The sequence below is a fragment of the Rhamphochromis sp. 'chilingali' genome, assembly GCF_963969265.1.
Source record: "Rhamphochromis sp. 'chilingali' genome assembly, chromosome: 22".
Taxonomy (NCBI): Eukaryota; Metazoa; Chordata; class Actinopteri; order Cichliformes; family Cichlidae; genus Rhamphochromis; species Rhamphochromis sp. 'chilingali'.
This window is the reverse complement of record NC_137950.1, coordinates 17,162,425-17,180,987: the sequence shown is the minus strand read 5'-3', so window position 1 is coordinate 17,180,987 and position 18,563 is coordinate 17,162,425. Positions and strand designations below refer to the sequence as shown.

Genomic DNA, 18,563 nt, shown 5'->3' with positions numbered 1-18,563 from the left:
TTTACTGTGACATGCCTAATATGTTGTAGACCCACTACTGGAAAAGCTGTGACGGCCAGGACAGAGCGCAGGACCTCTGGGTACGGTGTCTGGCACTGGGTTCTTGGCAGCTGATGCTTTGGATCATGTGGACTGTAGGTTGGGACCTCCATGAATGTGGCTGCAGGGCATCTCTTGAATGCTTAATTATGTTGAGATTTGGCAATTTTGAAAGCTGGATCAAATCTTTGAACTCTTTATTGCTTTGAACTCATTTTTCCCAGGTCAGTTTTTGGGGCGTGGCTGGCGCATTGTCCTGCTATGGCAGTGGCATTATGATGGGGATGTGGAGGTGGAAAACTGACATCCACATGAGTTCCAGGGCACAGAATTTCCGTGCAGAACAATTCATTGAGTATGATCAATGTTACTCACTTCAGCTGTCAGCGATTTTAATGTTGCTGATAGATCAGCGGCCCGTTTTTCCTAAGGGGACCAAAAATTTTACTTGGTTTAGTGGCGCAGGCAAATGACCAAAATACTGAAGTGGGTATCTTTTCTTCTGGATGGGATGAAGCTTTAAAACATTTATCTCAAACTCCAACCATGGTAAATGGTATGTGCTATGCTGCAGTCACATTAGGGAAAACAGCAGCTGGAAAACAATGGCATGAAAAAGTTAATTCATTCATGTACAATGAACTTGTAAACTTTGTCCTATGAAATTAAGAAACTGAAATTCTGCAGTTCCTGCAAATTAACCACAAATGAGGCACTTTTCACGTTGCTTTCATATAGGCATATAACCAGACTACAATCAGTTGGCAACCAGCTGAATCAAGTCCCCAACTCCAAAGAAATGTGTCACAGACAAGTTGCACAATCTAACTCAGATTGATTATAATGTGTTCAGTATGTGTTTAAACTGGACTGCAGTTATTTGTGAACTTTGCCAGTGATTGTTTACTGTGGCCTCGAGAGGTCAGACGCACTGCAACTTAGAAAAAGACCAGTGAATAAAAAACTGCCTCAAAGCCGCACAAAACAAATTGGAGGTTGAATGAAAACAACAGAAGAGTTCAGCTGCGGAGGTGACACGCTAACAGTAAACCTGTATCTACTGTATTATTCAAATCATGATATTAAATCACATATTACCTTCGGTCCTTTTCCCCCCTCACAGCACTAAAGAATCCTCCGCTTCTTTCAAGCACATCTCAGTACAATCCTTCACGTTTTGGTTTCTATCACTGCCACAGCTGGTCTGTCACATTATTATCACACCAAAAACACATTCCTTTTGTGTTCTTTTGCAGCTTTTTTCTATTTGCTGGTGTTTTTTTTAAGTTGCATTACATTTGACCTCTCAGGGCCACCATACAGATTGCCTCCCACTGGGTGATTTGGACACTTGACTTGACTTTCAATTGCAAGGTTGCCCAGAAGTTGATGGGTGTTGCTATACAACTTCTTGGTAACCAGTTGGTTATCACAACCACTTGTAGTTGGTTGCTGAATGCAAAAGAAATTTCATGTAATCACCAGACAGCCACTATTTTTCCCGGTCTTAAAGAGCTTCCCATTCTCCTTGCAAAATTTAATTTTTTCTAATAGTGTGACTAACAAATAGGTCTGAAATGAAAAAGATTTATTCAGTGTTTGTTTGTTTCATAGATACTTGTTTCATACATTTAGCATTTAACATGAATTGCCACATGAAAACGATAACACGCTTTTTTTTTACCATGAGATGTCAAGCTCACTAAGTGCACAAAGGTAGAAAGCATATATATTCTGTAACAGAAAAAAAAAGAACTCCATGTAAAAAAAGGAGGAGGAATATATTATCAAGAGGTGTAGCAGAGATGGCTGTCATATGCAATCATGTCATCTTTTTCTTAGTGCTATATTCAGCACCACAGCAGTTGGACAGGTAGTGGTGTAGGTCTTAGAATAAAACTGCACCTTAAGTACTGTTCTAGAATAGAGGATGCCCATGGTAATGATAGTCCATAATCCAGTGATCCTTGCAGTGGAAGAATTCAGTGTTACATAGGCCCTACTGCAGAATTTTGGGATACTTAGGCTATGCCAGTGCAGGATGGACTTGCCAGAGCCTGACAGTTACTTCAACAAACCACACTCCATGAATAATGGTGCATGCTAACTGTTCTGGGTTGAGTAACACTCACAACACAGAGTCACAAGCGTATACAGTTATGACTGAAAACTTGGAAGCACTTTCTCTCTCTTCTCCTTGCTCAGAGAGAGTTTGTTTGGTTGGAGGGCATTGCGGAATATATTAGTTGCAATGAAAATCCAATGCAGTTCTTTGGCCACCACCTGCAGCACTGTGTCATAGTTTGGTAACACACAGCAATAGGAATAATATTCAGGATGCTGTGCATGCTTTGGGCATGAAATACAGCAAGCATGAATTCCGGGCTGCTGTATGTGGACTTGTGTGCAGTACATCAGCTTTTTCAGACCAGTATTCTTTCTGCTGCGTTCTTGTCCCATGCGTTGAAACCAATTTCTTTTCTGGATAGAAGGTTTTGCTTGCAGATTTCAGTAGCAGCAATAGTCGATGTTCACTGAAAGAAAAAAATTGCTTCCTCTCAAAAGAATGAATCCTAACTTGTATGGGTATTGTTTCAACAGCATATTACACAGAGGCTGGCTTGTGTTGCAAAGATGATGCAAAGCTACTGCAAGTTAGCTTTATAGTTGAAACAGAATGAAGAGTAGCATGAGAGTAAATATATAAATGGTTTGCATTGTTGTTATTGTTCCAGTTACATATATATATTAGGGGTGCAACGATACTCGTATCGATATTGAACCGTTCGATACAGTGCTTTCGGTTCGGTACGCATATGTATCGAACAATACAACATTTTTTATTTATTTTAACTTTTCTTCTGACAATGCTGTCTGTGTTGAGCGCTCAGTGGATCTGCGTTCGACTACTCCGCCTAGGCTGCACTGTCAAGTGCAGATCCACTGAGCGCAACGCAAGTTAGCGAGACAGAAGCTAAGCTCGTTGCAACATGGCAACTGACTCAACGCTACCTGAAATTGAACCTCCCCCACCCTCATTCAGATCTGGCATTTGGAACTATCTTGGTTTTCATGTGAAGCATGACCCTGATGGTAAGCACGTCATGGACAAAAGTAAAACAGTATGTCGGATGTGCCACGCAATGCTCAATCGGTGGGAATTAGTGCGTTAGCGCAGTTAGCTTGTTAACGTGTTGACGTCGTCCAGCCCCACGAACGGGGCCATCCACGGTAACTCGTTAACGGGGATTTGCCGCGTTATGGCGTTAATGTCATTTTAACGAGATTAACGCTGACAGCACTAGTGGGAACACAACGAATATGACTGCACATTTACGCCGACATCATCCTAGTGCAAAGACAAGTGAAAGCAGACAAAAACAACAAGCACGCATGCTACAAACTTTACCCGAGTCATTTAGACAGCCGTTAGCACATGATTCTCCTTATGGGGACCTGATATGTTTAATATGCTGCTGAGAGTATACCCCAGAAGAAGCGAATAGTATAGCTTTTATTTTGGAAAGAGCCATTTCTCTGTAATAAACTCTCTTTTCCAAAGATGAGTGATTCCTCGATCAGATAGATTTTGTTTTTTATGATTTTGTTGTTTCAGCAACATTAAATTTAAAAACTGTACTTTTGAATTAAAATATATATTTATAATTTTAACAAATGACAAATTAAAAAGGCATGAACATTTTTTTGTATCGAAAAAATATCGAACCGTGACACCAAAGTATCGAAATGAACCGAACCGTGAATTTTGCGTATCGTTGCACCCCGAATATATATATATATATATATATATATATATATATATATATATATATATATATATATATATATATATATATATATATATATATATATATATTCTAATAGGTCATTTAAACAATGGCTGTTTACCAGTGTAATTTCTCCAGTTAATTTAATATAGTAAAATTATTGCTATAGTGGATTTAAATTGGTAACATCTCCAGACAGAGTCTAAGACATTAATATGATGGAAAGGCTTAAATGCATACATTTCAGCAGTTCAGATTTGTCATGAATGCTATGTTTACTTAAAGTCAAGGAAATTCAGTTTGGATGTCAGACACTGAAAAGGCAAAGAGCTGTTAATTGCTGCTTTTAATAATGATGATCAAGAGGGGGAAAAAAAATCAGACTGCAGCCCACGTCTGTATGTTTTACCACGCCTTTCAGTATTAGTACGTATTTAATGGTGTCGCTTTTATTCTCCTCAGCTTGGACAATGAAGTCCCTCTCCCCTGTGCATGTGTGTGTCTCTCTGTGCGTGTGTGTGTGTGTCTTTGTGCTTGAGCGTGCGCTTTAAAAGCCTGGCAAGGAAAGGTAGCTCGTGTCTACTATTACCATGGTAACTTCTTGCCTCATTAGTGTGAAGCCAGAAGCTGAAAAAAATAATTGTTGACTCACTTATAGTGAGACTGCAATGGCAGCTAAATTCAAATGCTCTATTGTTTGCATTCTACTTTCTGCACTGATTCTGACTGATCAGACATTAAAATAATTGCCCCCTAATGGTATGAATGACTGCAGTCGTAAATAATTCATGAAATATTTGCACATTTGATTGCTTCATCCAAAGCTGTGCTGGCATAAGGCATTAGATCATATTTAAAAGAACATTGATTTGTTTTATGTCTGTTCCTTCGAAACCCCATCTGTGCAGACAGAGAACTATTTGTAGCTTTTAAAGCTAGAATTTCAAAAAAGATGTATTCGGTGTGTTTGTGTGTGTTCATGCTGAATGTTCATCTATACTGATATAACGAAGAACAACAAGTCTCACAAATGAAATGCATTTCTTTGTTCCTGATGAGTAAGAAAGCTGTTTCTACACTGGTAGTTTCTCTGTAGGGCTAAGCTTAAGGATAGGCTGAGACTGTCTGCTGTCTCCATGAGCCTGTTTGTTTGGTTTTTTTCTTCCAGGACCCGGGAGACGTTGACAGCAGTATTAGCAGAATCTGATATGACAAAATGAATCATATAAATGAAGACCACAGTCTCCTAACTTTCCCTTCCTGTTTTTCCTCTTCCCATCTTCCTTTTTCTATGGGGAGCCAGTTCAGCGATTAAATTGTCACTGCACCGTCAGACCTTGACAGGCTGCACTAATCCACGATGCTGCCATTCCTTTGCTGATCCATCCTGCTAGGGAGGACGTACTCCAGGCTTAAAGCCAATGGGCCATGTCCCCCCCCACCCCCCTTACACCTACCACCTACCACCACCACCCGCCCCTAGCAGCCGTATGAAAGCAACCACACGTGGGAGCAGACTTACCTGTTGGCAACAGTTCCTGATAGGGCCATCACTTGGCCTCGGATCTCAGCTCAATTGGCACATCAGGTTTCTGTTTCAAACAGGCGGTCCCCTCTGAGTTTCAGAGTCAAAACGTCAGGTAGAAAAACTGTAATTCGGTTCTGTGCTTATCAGTACGCTCCCGGGCCACCCAACTCTGAAATGAGCTACGGACCGCATTTATTGTGATCACAAAGCCTGTAAAAATATTTTAGAAATAGCACACCGATCGATCTTCTCTAAAAGGTCACATCAAACTAAACTCGCAATCACATCAAGGACCATTGCTGTTAAGAGACGTTTTCAGCATCAAAGAAGGCACATCAGTTCAGGAGATGTCGAAAACTGTTAACATACTGTAATGAGGAAGGACATACAGCTGTATTGACCCAAACTATGGCACATGCTATAAAACATTGAAAATGCATGGTTTCTTGCCATGCCAACATAATCTTTTTGCACTCCACATTTCTCTTCCTTTGTCCGCTCCCCAAAATTATAACCAAGCTTGGATCCAGGCTCCATTACAGATTCAAAAGTACCAAGTAGTCACAATCTCAAAATAGGAATAACCTTGGAAGTCATGCAGCGCTGCCCAAGAACATAACCTTGAAACAGAGAATGGCGAGATTCCTACCAGGTATGTTTTGTCATTTTTATGAGCAGTGTTGTGAACCTGTAGACTTGATTCTCATGCCAGCTAGCTTGATTCCTGGGTAAACTGACGAAGGGCAGTAAAGCTAGTTTAGACCAGCATTGCCTGACTACAAAACTTTATTTAGTGTCATTTCTCTGCACATGTTCAATTGTGAGGAATTGGATTATAAAGCACAGAACATGAGTACTGAACAGCAATGCTTGGCAATACCAATAAATTCTCATCTATTAACTGAAAGTATATTTAGACTTCCCATGTGTTATATCTTCCTGACCAGGAAGAAATACAGTTTCTGTTTCTCATAATATCTCATAATATCTCATAATAAGGGATATTTTTTCCAAAACATTTGGCTTTGACTCCAAGTCAGACATTAGTCATTCTACATATATCCTATTACTAATAGATGACTAATTTTTCCGCCCTTGCATTCGTCTTGCTTCTTTCAGCATTATATTTTAAATTATGCAGGCCCATCACAAACGCTGCAGATAAAAGACTCACATGTCCATGTTCAGCTAACAAAGACTTGGTTTTTTTCCATATTAAAGACTAATGAGCATGGGACAGACATGTTGTTAAGATAATTCACCAAGGCTGAAGTCAGTTACAGCTTTCACAAAATGTTAATCTACATTTGCTGTTTTACATATTCAGCTCAGTTTAAAGATTAATTAATTTGCTTTTTAGAATTTTACATTTGCAAGCAGTATATGTTTTTTTGTTTAATATAGTATTCGAGGACTGATTTTTCAACTGAAGCGATAAAGATATGATGCTATATGAATTTCATTAACTCTGCATATATATCCTTGGTGTTTGTTTTCATGGTTTTGCACTTAATAGGTAAATATTTCCGTCATCAGTAAGTCAGAAATGTATATTTTTCAGCAGTGATGATTTGATTTCTGAGGGTTATTTAAATTCAGAAAACTGCTGTTCAGTAAGAAAGAATGGCACAAACCAAGTTGAATTAACTGAACTGGGAATGTCTTTAGCAAATAAAGATAAGATGAAGAAGACAAATAAAAGAGTTTACTTTCTTGCAGGAAGGCTTACAAATGAGTAGCTGAGAGATATGTCTGTTTGCTGACAAAACATGTGATATGCCACAACTTTCTGATATTGAGTGGAAAAATATATATACTTCATTGTTTTACTTTAACATTAAGCTGAATGTCTCATAATTCTTTGACACATAGGTTTACTTGAATTACTGTGATAATCTCATTGATTATGTATCTGCACTTTTATGCTAAATTAACATAAATATGGTTTCTCATATGTGTGAGAAACGTACCTTACGAGGTCTGCAACTCAAAATGCAAAGCAGTTATTAACCATCAACTGCTGAAAGCTTTTGACTTAACCAAAGGGTAACAGCACGTGTCTCCAAGGTAGCAGAGAAGAAGAATCCAAAGCAACATGGCTTCTAATGTGTGAATCATCAGGTGTGAGGAGTCTTCTTCTATGTAATAGCTACAGTTTACCATATTTGGTAAATGAACATCTACAAGAGCTGCCGGCAGTGTGTGTTTAAGTGAAGTGTATTGCTTAAACAGTCCAGTATCAGTGACCCGCCACCTGCACTGCTTAATGTTACATTTCATCACATAGTAATCAAGCAATTTTTCATCACAGTGTTTATGTGCTTTCATTTAAGCAGCTGGCTGTTAGTTTGGTAGCACAGCAGAGTAGAATAACGAGTTTGGAAGTTGTTGGGCATTTGTTTGAAAAGAAACCATTTTCTTGGCTAAAATGGTTCTTCTCTTGGAACTTTTGAGGCGAGAACAAATTTCATTTTGACTTTAAGACGTCTTACCCGCGGACAATGCATAAATGCACGCCGTCCCTCAAAATAATAAAAAAGCTAATATTAGAAATATTTCTTTCAACTCACATCACTATAGCCTTTCGTTATTGGCAAACATGCATCTCAAAAAAAGGAACGTCCACAATCACATTTGCAAAAGCTAAATTAACAACAACCAACGCATACATCAACACAGCATCTCTCTCCACTCTCCCTTTCCCACATCAAATGTACCCTAAGACCTTTGATAAAGAAGCAATTACAGAGCATTTGATTGTAACCGCTGCAAAGAGACTGTATTGGATTTGAAGGCAGCAGTAGAGCTCTAGTTAGTTGCCTGCAGCTCTTTACTTGCAATTTCGACGTGAGCTCAGCTGGTGAAGGATAACAGCTGCTTCTCATTACTGATGTTTAGACTAAATGATTTTCAGCAGTGGACACAGCGTAGACTCGGTTTGGCTGCATCATCATGCTTGAGCACAGAAGATCGTTTGACAGCAGACTTTGATATCTCTGTAGCCATCGCATGCACATGGGGTCTTCTTGAAGGTTTCTGAAGAGCTGCCTAGACTTCTGTGTATTATACTCTGTAATTAGGATATCAGGAAAAGCAATGGAAAGGGACATGTGGTATAACAACTACATGTAGATCTATAATATTTTAATCGGGGAATAGTGGGAGTATGCATGTAGCTCCCTTCCATCACATGGGTATCAGATGATAGTTTGGGATTCAGGTGCATGCCAAACCTTGAAATATATTCATCAACTGTGCTAAGAATTGCCACCTCTACCCCAGCAGAGGGAGCTCCACTTATTTCATAATTATACTTAGAAGAGACCTATTCTACTTTGTTTTTGGGGGGGGTGTCCTTATGTTGACATAGTAATATTTTCAAGTGCATATCCATAAAGTGTTGTATTTTTTTCATTATATAAGGGCAAGGGGCCATCAAATAACATTACGTTAAACAGCATAAAAATAACAAGCTTTTCTTTTCCCTCTATTATATTGATAAACACCGCCTTCATTTTCCCTACAGTCTCCCTTGTGATTCCCTTTTTTCCCTCCCTGTCACAAGTAAATTACAGTCCTATTTGTAGCATCTTTATGGACTTTAACTGAGCTGCAACTTGCACATTTTATCCTCAGAAGGGTGTCAAATAGGATAAGTACATTGGTCTGTTGGGAAACATAAGGCAGAGGACTGAGCAAACTGAGGAGAGGAAAAAAACAAAGAAGAGAAAAATGGTTAAAAAAAAGAAAGAAAAAGAAACCCGACGAGGTATTTTATCATCAAATGATCTGACAATGTTTCTTTATTTTTCCTGATATATGCACGCTACATTTCCACGAGAGGATTCGCTTTGGTAGTGCACCACGAGAACCGTCCATGTTTATTGATAGAACACTCCTGAATTGAATTTGAATTTAATTAAGGAAAGTCGCACACGCAACGAGATGGAGAGAAAGAGAGAGAAAGAAATCCCATTGTTCCACCTTAACCTGTCTCAGCCTGAGATCAATTATCAAGCAACGGACTAGTCTAATACATGTTCTCCGCAAAACAACAAGCAAACTGGGGATGGAAATTATTTGTCGATACAAGATTGATGTTGACTAACAAAGCTAACGTGGAGAAGAGGAAATAGCAGTTAAATAGCGACAAGACATGCGGGTTACTGTGTTCATATTTCTTTAATGTGTCGGGGGTTTTTTTTTAAATAGTTTAAGAAAAAAAACCCAAATTTTGGCAGAAATCTAAGAAAAAACGTGTGGTATAACCTAATTTAACCAGTTACATGAAAAAACAAGCTCTTGATTAGATTCTCTTAAAGCAGATTTACATATTTCACACATTTATAATAAATGACTTTACCTAAATTACTATATAATAACTATTGGAATTTAAACAAGTTAGAGAAGGAAGCACAACTTATTTTAATGTGAACACTGTACTGCAACAACTTTTAAAGACGGGACTGAATGTAATACTGGTTGATATACGGGTAACATTTTTGAAATTGATTATGTGCAATTACCAATGTAAGTTAAAGATTTAATCTTACAACACCCAAGACTGCAGATTTCCTCACATCTGAAGAAGCCATAGTGAATTTTAATTAAACATATCAGTCTAAGCAATCGCAGCTCTTGTTAATGATTACTAGGGAGCCCATCACTGTATTTCATGTGTGTCATTACAAAGTACTCAACAGAAGAAGAGGTCTGCAGTAAGTTTATCAGCATGTCATCTAAAGTGTTATGTTTTTATGCTTCACTGTAATATTCATACTTTAAAGGAACTTGTTTACAAAGTCACTTACTCTAAAGTTAGGGTTGCTATATCTTCGATGTCCAGTTCACAATGATGGCAGTGGCGCTTATGCAACCTAGAATTTTTAGGCCTCCTTTTTACATCTGACAATGGTTGACTTTACCAGCTGCCACTAGCAGATTTTATCAAGTGGAGGTCATTAAGGTGCCATCAGCTTTGTGCATTAGGTGAAAACACTGTTGCTATCTCACTCATTTTATTACAGGGGGTCCAAATATGCACTTAACGCATACACACAATATTATGCGTAAAGACAGAGATTAACGCTATGTCCACGTGAATGACATTCACTGTTACATAAGATGCAGCACAGTTTGCAAAGTGTCCTACCTTGTGTGGTAACATTTTATTTGAACGGTCAGTTATTCGTTTTAGCAGCTTGTGAGCACCAGAAACATTTAATATTGTTGACCGCAGTACATTTATATCGTGGTTAAAATGAAAGCACAACAGGCAGTAAAACAAGCTAAAGAGGGGTTTGAAAACAAGCTCCTAATAACAGCAACCTGCTGACTGTTAAGGCTGACATTTTGGGTGACATTGCATCAATAACTGGGATCAGAGAATTTACTTGTATGCTTGTTGAGAGTGTGGGAATTCTGAGCTTGTCTTCATTGTTATAAAAAAAGCTCAAAATTAATTCCAGGTCGCTTATCTGTTACAAGCAATCTCTGATGAATGGAGATAGCAGTTAATGGGCCGTGTTCTGCTTGACCTCAGTACATAGTTGTCAGCGAACTAAGGGATTGCCTTGGCCTCTCTGGGACTGCCCTGCACTGGTAATCTGTCAGTATGTTTTTGTTTTTTATTGGTGATTCTGTTACTTGAGCTTAACTTAGCATGTACTGTGCGCCGGATGCTTACTTTCATTCAATCAGTTACGCTAAAGTGCCTTTCATAGAGTGCCTACTGAATTTCTATGAAAGACCTCAATACAATGTAGTATATGAATATTAGTTCATTACAGTTTAAGGAGAATTCCCCCATTTGTTTGATTTTGTAAAAGCCACATAAAGACCATAAGACCAATATTTTTTTGTCCTTGCTGAGAAGTTATCTTCAGCTGAAGCAGCTGTCTGAACTTGTGACAAGAAATGGGGTAATGTTGTCAAAGTCTGCATCTTTCAAACAGTTCAGTGGATGGAAACATTTTTATCAGGAGAGCGTGACAGTGATTACATGTCTTGAAATGCCTTTGGGGTTTTTTAGATGTTGAAAAAATACCAACAAAGCTTCAACTCCATCAAGTGTGCCAGTCTGGTACTTGTCACTGCAGTTTCTGTTAATCTCAGTGTAACTCAGTTCATGAAAGTTCCTGCCATATTATAATTAGATGTTGTCATTTTGTAAAAAAAAAAAGAAAGAAATCTTGTATAATATGATTTTTTTTTTTAAAAGGCAGATAAAAAGTTGGATTTTTATGTGTCTCAGCTAAATCATATTCATACTTGTTTCTCAGTGCAATAATGGAGTTAATGAGTTTCCCAGTAGTATGGTAAAAATAAATCTATATACTCTATTTACATGTGCATGTACGTGTGAGTGTGTTTTAAATTGAAAGTGATTAAAGAAAGCAGGAGGTAACTGTACCTGAAATACTTCATCAGAGTTGCATAATGATGATGGTTACAAAGTAATAACAATTAGGCCATCTTGAGTAGTTGATTGTAAAGTAAGTACTGCATTCTAGTCCCTCTCTGTTTCGCATGCGCAGACACACGCGTACAGTCGACTTAGTTAATTTGCATTGTAGATCATGAGAGAGAAAAGTAAGTTTTGCAGGAAAGCATGAGCTAAAAACCACACACTCAGATACTAAACTGAAACAGCTGTCTGCAATCGAAAGAATAGATCAGAAATCTCCCCCGACTGAATACCAAGTTTGTAATGAAATTTGATAACAGAAAAATGGAAAATAGCTGATTACAATTCATCTTGAAATTACTAGGTGAATTTTAAACCATAGTTCATCCTGCTAGTCAAGGCCATGTGGATACTTCTTTAAGACACTACAGCTTTCCTGGTCACACCCCATGGCTTACCTATAAAGCACCTGTGCTGAGTTAGATACAGGGTGTGTCAATCTAAAATGTGTTGACCTGTGATTGAAAGGTTGTTGTACGTCTCTGAGAATTTAGTCCAACTTACAGATTCCATCCTCATATGGTTGAATAGATGTGACATCTTTTTAAAAGTGCAGAGATCCACCCTTTTCACATCCATTGCCCCTACACCGTCATCTACACATTCCTTTATTCACTGTCCTAAAGCAAGTTCTCTATTGAGTCCATGCTAAAGAAATGACAATGATCTGGTGAAGAAAACACTTCAAGCCTACAGATGCTAGAGCTAAACTGTCCACAAGTCTCGAGCACAGGTCTCCTGGCTTGCCTACTGGTACCACTGAGCAGTGTTCACCACCTGGTGTTCAGTTCACCAGACATGCCCCAGAAGGCTCCAGTGCAGGCCATCCTGCAGTTTTTGCAGTCCCAGCTGGAAGCCAAATGAGGCTACTCTGTGCCGTGTTCGGATCAGAGTACATCAGGTGCTCTGACACTATTAGGAAGACCGACTAACTTTTCATCTGCTTCAACCCTGGTGTTTTGAGGAGAACAGGCATTTGCATTCCTGAGTGTTCCCATTCTGTCTGGAGTCTGGGCTCATTCAACCCAAGGTTTAGCCACCTCATGGGAATTAGGGAAGGGAGCTCCCCTGTTGGCCATTTGTACAGTTTCAACGAGATTTTGTGAGTCCGATTTAATTCATTTCATTTCATTTATTTATTCATTTTCAGGCACAACAAATACCTATATTGAACATAAAATACACAAAACAAAAAACAAAACTTGCCTGAAAAAGGAGTGGGACGAAGAAAACTTATTAAATCCCACCCCTATACTCACTCATCAACAAAAGAAAACAATAAACTTCCCGCAGCTACGCCCATCATTGCATACAGACCCATCAACAGCCCCGGGCAGATACAAGCATCTAAGCGGCAGCTCGCAACCAACAATTAGAGCCTTCATAACTGAATACAGAATATATAAATTATAAATTGCATTACCACAGGTAACAGGCAGTAATAACTACAAGTAACAGACACACATACATATACATACATATATATCTACACACACAAGTACATTTCCTGACTTAATGTGGCAGCCAGCCTCTTCTTTGCAAGTGCTGGGTGTGTCTCGGCAGTAGACAATCCAGCATTATTTCCTTGGTCAGTTTAGCATCTTGCAAGTGGGTCGCTCAGCTTGGCCATCACAAGAGCCAAGGGCAGTGACCTGGAAATATGTACGTTAAATAATTCATTTGTTTACTTTGTAATGGACTGGGATATCAGGCTGCAATATCTCAGTTCAAAGTATCTTTAATAGTTATCTCATAACAATGGAATATGGAACTCAGAGAACCAAGGCTACATTGTAACAGTACCATTTAGCCATTTACACTTCTAGGAGGCAATCATTTCAGCTGCCTATTGGTTATATTAACTTAAACACTGGGTTGCTTTGAAATTCAAATGTTTATTTCTGTTTTTTTGATTCTGATGCGGCTCAGGCTCTAAGCTGAAATACGCTGAAGACAAACACCAGCATATTATTGATTTCAATATCCTAGAAACTGTCATAAGTGTGAACAGAAGGCTAAACTTTCTAATTGATGTCCCAAGCTACTTAATCGCTACTTGTGTGAGAGAGCAGAGACCTGGGAAAGAGTACGACAGAGAGGGAGACGAAGAGAGAGAGAGAGGAAGATTAGAGTGTCTTGACAAGGAAAGCCTTTCAAGTTTGTAGGTTTGAAGTGCTAATCACATGCAAATGTGTGCAAATGAGTGTGCACCCACCCTCTAAAACTCTCGCTGAATACTTGAAGCTGAGCAAAATTCTGGGCTGGTGTTTGTCTATAAATAGTGAAAGTTTGGGCAAGTTTGAGTGTTTTTAACACAGTAGTTGTCCAAATCACCGGAACCCAAACAAGACTGTACAGGACTCTACGAGAACATGTGTAGCATAAAGAATTGTCACAATGTTTGTGTGATCAATATTTATTTCATATTTAACAGTGAAATATCAAGTGCTTTAAAAAATGCTTTTATGAATGTAATTAATAGCAGCGCAGCTAACAGAATCAGAGTCTTAATTAATGCTGATGATATGATGTTATGATGATAATCTGTGTGTACGAAACCCAAAATGTTTACTTAAGTTTCAGCTCGATAGGCCCGAACGTAATTACACAAAACATAGGCTTTATAATTCAGCAAAACTTTGAAGAGGGAACAGTTTTCCACCATGTGGCAAGACAAATAAAGGGATGAATGAACAGATCAATGATCCAATTACCTTAGCTGACACATAAATCGATAGACAGTGTGGTGAAAGATGGCAAAATAATCCATTTCGCGGCACTTAACTACTTTAATAAAACTTTGCTTGTAAAACAAAATAATTAACAACTGTGTGGCAAAATGAGTGATAAGATGAATAATGGTTCCACACAAAAAGGGAGATGGGGGGCGTATGAGCACAGAGAGAGCACATAATTTCATGGTAGACTGAGAAAAACAGATGCTTTTTAAATACTGGAGCCACATGAGGAAAATTTTAAAATCCATTCTCAAAATTAATTAAATCTCAGAATCCACTGATTTTTAAATTTTTCAACATCTTCAATCTCAAATCTCTTGCTCACTAATTAGAAAAAAGTAGCTGTCATACACAGTTATATACTGAAGATGATCCTCCTGACTCCTGAAATGTCACTGATGCAATAAAGTCAAGACCTCTAATCTCACATACATTATGCATTAATATGTCATAACTTAATATGCAGCGATAAGGGAAAAACAAGCAGACTTTGCAGCGGCAGGTGAGATGCACCGATTCTCTTTAAAAGCCTCTTTCAGATCCTGGTAACTAGCAGTCATATTATCAGTATAGCCCAGAACAGTCCATGTCAGTTCGAGTGAATAAGCTTTTATTATACCAGATAATCTGCACTAACCATCACTCCCAGCCAAAACTCTAAAAGGGATTTCACATTTGACTGCTGGGATGGATAAATCTCGTAGAAAGTGGCACAATGAAGCTTCAGTTAGTGCCCAGCTATAGTTAGCAATTAAGTGGCGGTGTAACATCACTGATATGGCTGAAATGTCAGTAGAGACAAAAGCAGCCTTTGCAGTGTCGAGTGTCAATTGGCACCGACAAGAAGGAGGAGATGGAAGTCACAGCCTAGTTATGAATACAGTCAGCTGCCTCGGAGCTTAGCTGGTTCCATTCTCACAAGCAAGACTACAAAATCAATTTGACATTTCTTTCTTCTGTTCAATACTTACGCACTTACAGTATATACTACTGAGTTTCTACTTACACCGATTTGTTTTTCTCTTAGTCGTTTTTCTACATCGGTTCATGTAGATGATTTGCAAATCGTCCCGAACTTTACGGTTGCTGTTCCCAGACGTGCTTTAAGAAATATTTCACATTTTTCAGTTAAAAATAAATAAATAAATAAATAGTATTCTGAGAGGTCCTTTTTGTCATTTTTGTTCCTTAATTGAAAAAGTAGCAAGTTTAAGCTGCTGTTACAAAAAAAAAGCTCATCAGCAACAGTGAAGTCTGAAAAATGACAGACCAATTTCTAATCTTGAGCCCACTTATTTTCTCAGTATCTATCAACTCGCCAAATCTGCCTCAGAGTGCAGTCTACAGGACCACTGAGACAGCTATAATGAAACTAACAAATGACTTTCTATTTTGACCAGGGATCTGCATTAGTCTTTGTTTTCTTTGACTCAAGTGTAGCTTGTAGTTTATTTTTTTTGCTCTCGGTCATACTAACCTTCAGCTGGCTTTGCTAAAACCCAAATAACAAAGAACTTTTAGACAAATTTAGATTATTTTCCACAGTCACGAAAGTTTAGCTTTATCCTGCTATGCTAGTTCTCTTTCCTTTCAGTCACTTACACTACATAGATGTGCTCTTGTCACTGTAATTGTGGTATGCAACATCAAAGGAGGCAATACACTTCTTTCAATAACAGTGACTTTTTGCCAGCTGCATCTAAGCATTATACAAAAGCCTGGTTATAATTTAAGATATTTGTATTAGTTATCCTGTCATTTTGATTCAGAAGCTGAATCCTCAGGAATTGCTGCGGTGGCCTCTTGAACACTAAACCCACACACATAAATCAGCCATGCACGAATATGCAGCCTTAATATCCAGAAAATACATGCGTAGTGTAGTTACAATTTGGGAACAAAAGAACCAAAAAATAACAGCCCACCCTTGTCCCCCCCCAAACCTCCCACAAGTATTAGGGAAGCAGTCACTGTCTCAGTATTTAAGTCCAGTCTCCGTTTATTCAGTACATCGCACAACCTACTTTAACTCCCACCTTGTCAGGCGGTCTCTTTTATCTACTGCCATGCAGTGTATCTGTCAGTCGCCTCTACAGAATCTCACAGTATTGCACACACACACACACACACACACACACACACACACACACACACACACACACACACGACTCTCATGGATATATGCACAGACATTTTTCCTTTTTTTCTCCTTTTAACGTCTCCATTTTTACACACATGCATTTTAATGTGTTATAAAAAAGCAACACTTTTTTCAAAAGAGTTTTTACTAGTGCGTTCTCTGAAATCGAATTAACCACATGTAATTTAATATTTGAAACCTCCCTTCAAAATACATGCGCGCGAACCGAAGTGATGAAAATGCGACAGACGCCAGTGTCTTAAAATGCAGAGATGACACAGAGATAAAAAGCAAGTTACTAATAACTCGGAGGAAACAAAATCACACATAGCTTCAAAAAGCATCGCGCTTGTTAGATGCAAGAAAAGGCGCACTGTGCGATTGTGACCATGTGACTGTTCAAATGAACAATATAATGAACATAACAAGATGTTTCTTAAAAAAAATGTGTAATAGCTACACGTTGGTGAGCCATTGTTTGCATGAGTTTAAAGAGAGTGCGCCTCTGCTGTCAAATTGCTATATTGTTTTCTAATTACTGATTGTTTTCATGTTGCTCAGTACACTGTGGGTGAAAGAGAACATTAATAAAGTTACTCCTGTTTGAGCTGGTTGGTTATGGTCCATGTTGGTTTGAGCATGGTTACCGTAGGCCACTGACATTCCCTGTTGACTTCTGCTTGGGTGGGTGTATGATTTGCTTAACATTCTTTATATAAGCTATGTTTTTTTTTTCTTTTTTTCTCTCTGAGGCAGTTGTTTGGGCTCGAATGCCTAACAGGTCATTTCACCCCAACCCACCTTTGCTGGGTCAAGTCGATATTTAGTTTAGTTTTCTAAACATAATATCATGTCTTATCATTATGGAAATATCCATGCAGATGGTTAATATTTTATCTCAAGGTGTACTTGATTTAAACTGATATATTTTTTTATTTTCATTCATGAACTTTTCACAGAGGGAAGTCATTATCACTGAAATGCACGGTGGCAGATAGAAGAATGTGCAGATCTTAAATATAGTGCATAATGCAATCCAATGCAACACCCAAGCAAGAAATACCACATTTATGAATCTTACAATGTTAAAAGCTTGTGACTCTTTTTGAGACTCGAAACGACTGTGTTTCGTTAATATTGCCGTTTGCTTAAGTTAACCAAGCATAATTGGTAAGGGTTGTATACTGGTGCGACTCAAGGTCCAGACGTGGTACATAGCTTTGCAGACCCACATCTGCATTTTGGGTACTGCCTCTTGTCTGGGCCACTTTTGTTTGCTCTCCTTTAGCTCACTGCCTACTGAGGGAAAAACAGAGGTCCGAACTTACAATGATCTTTTTTGAAGCAAAGTAAAATCTAGTGTAAAAAAAGCTATTAAAACAGTCCCCTGCAGTCACTGTATAGGCTTTCCTCGCATGTTCTTTACTATTTTTATTCCTGTTTTTTGCACTTCATCACCACCATCATCAGTGGTGAGCCTTGCTGTGTTCTTTCCCTGTCGTGACCAGGCCAATTTTTCAACCAGTCTGCAGGTAACCCTTGCATAATGCAAGGGTTACCTGCTGCTGGAGGACTGCACACAAGTGCCTCTCTGTAACATTTGCATGGCTTGAATTCCCACAATGCAACTCTCTGCATACCTTGGGAGCTACAAAATCTAATACAAATTCAGGACCATAAATCAAACTTGACAATGGTACAGTATCTTAAGTTACTTGCGATGAAGATTTTTTCATGATTAGTAATTATTTCAAACATTCATTCAACATATGTAGGTCTAACTAAAATAAATGACTATATAGTCTATAAATGATTGCCCACATATGCTTTTTCTTCTCTCTGCTGGCTGATATATTATGATGCC

The 18,563-nt window shown here is 38.5% G+C and overlaps 1 protein-coding gene across 2 annotated transcripts in view; it reads left to right on the top strand.

The window, feature by feature from the left end:
• nrg3b (neuregulin 3b) overlaps positions 1–18,563 on the top strand; it is a 283,520-nt gene that overhangs the window by 165,087 nt on the left and 99,870 nt on the right. The window lies entirely within an intron of this gene.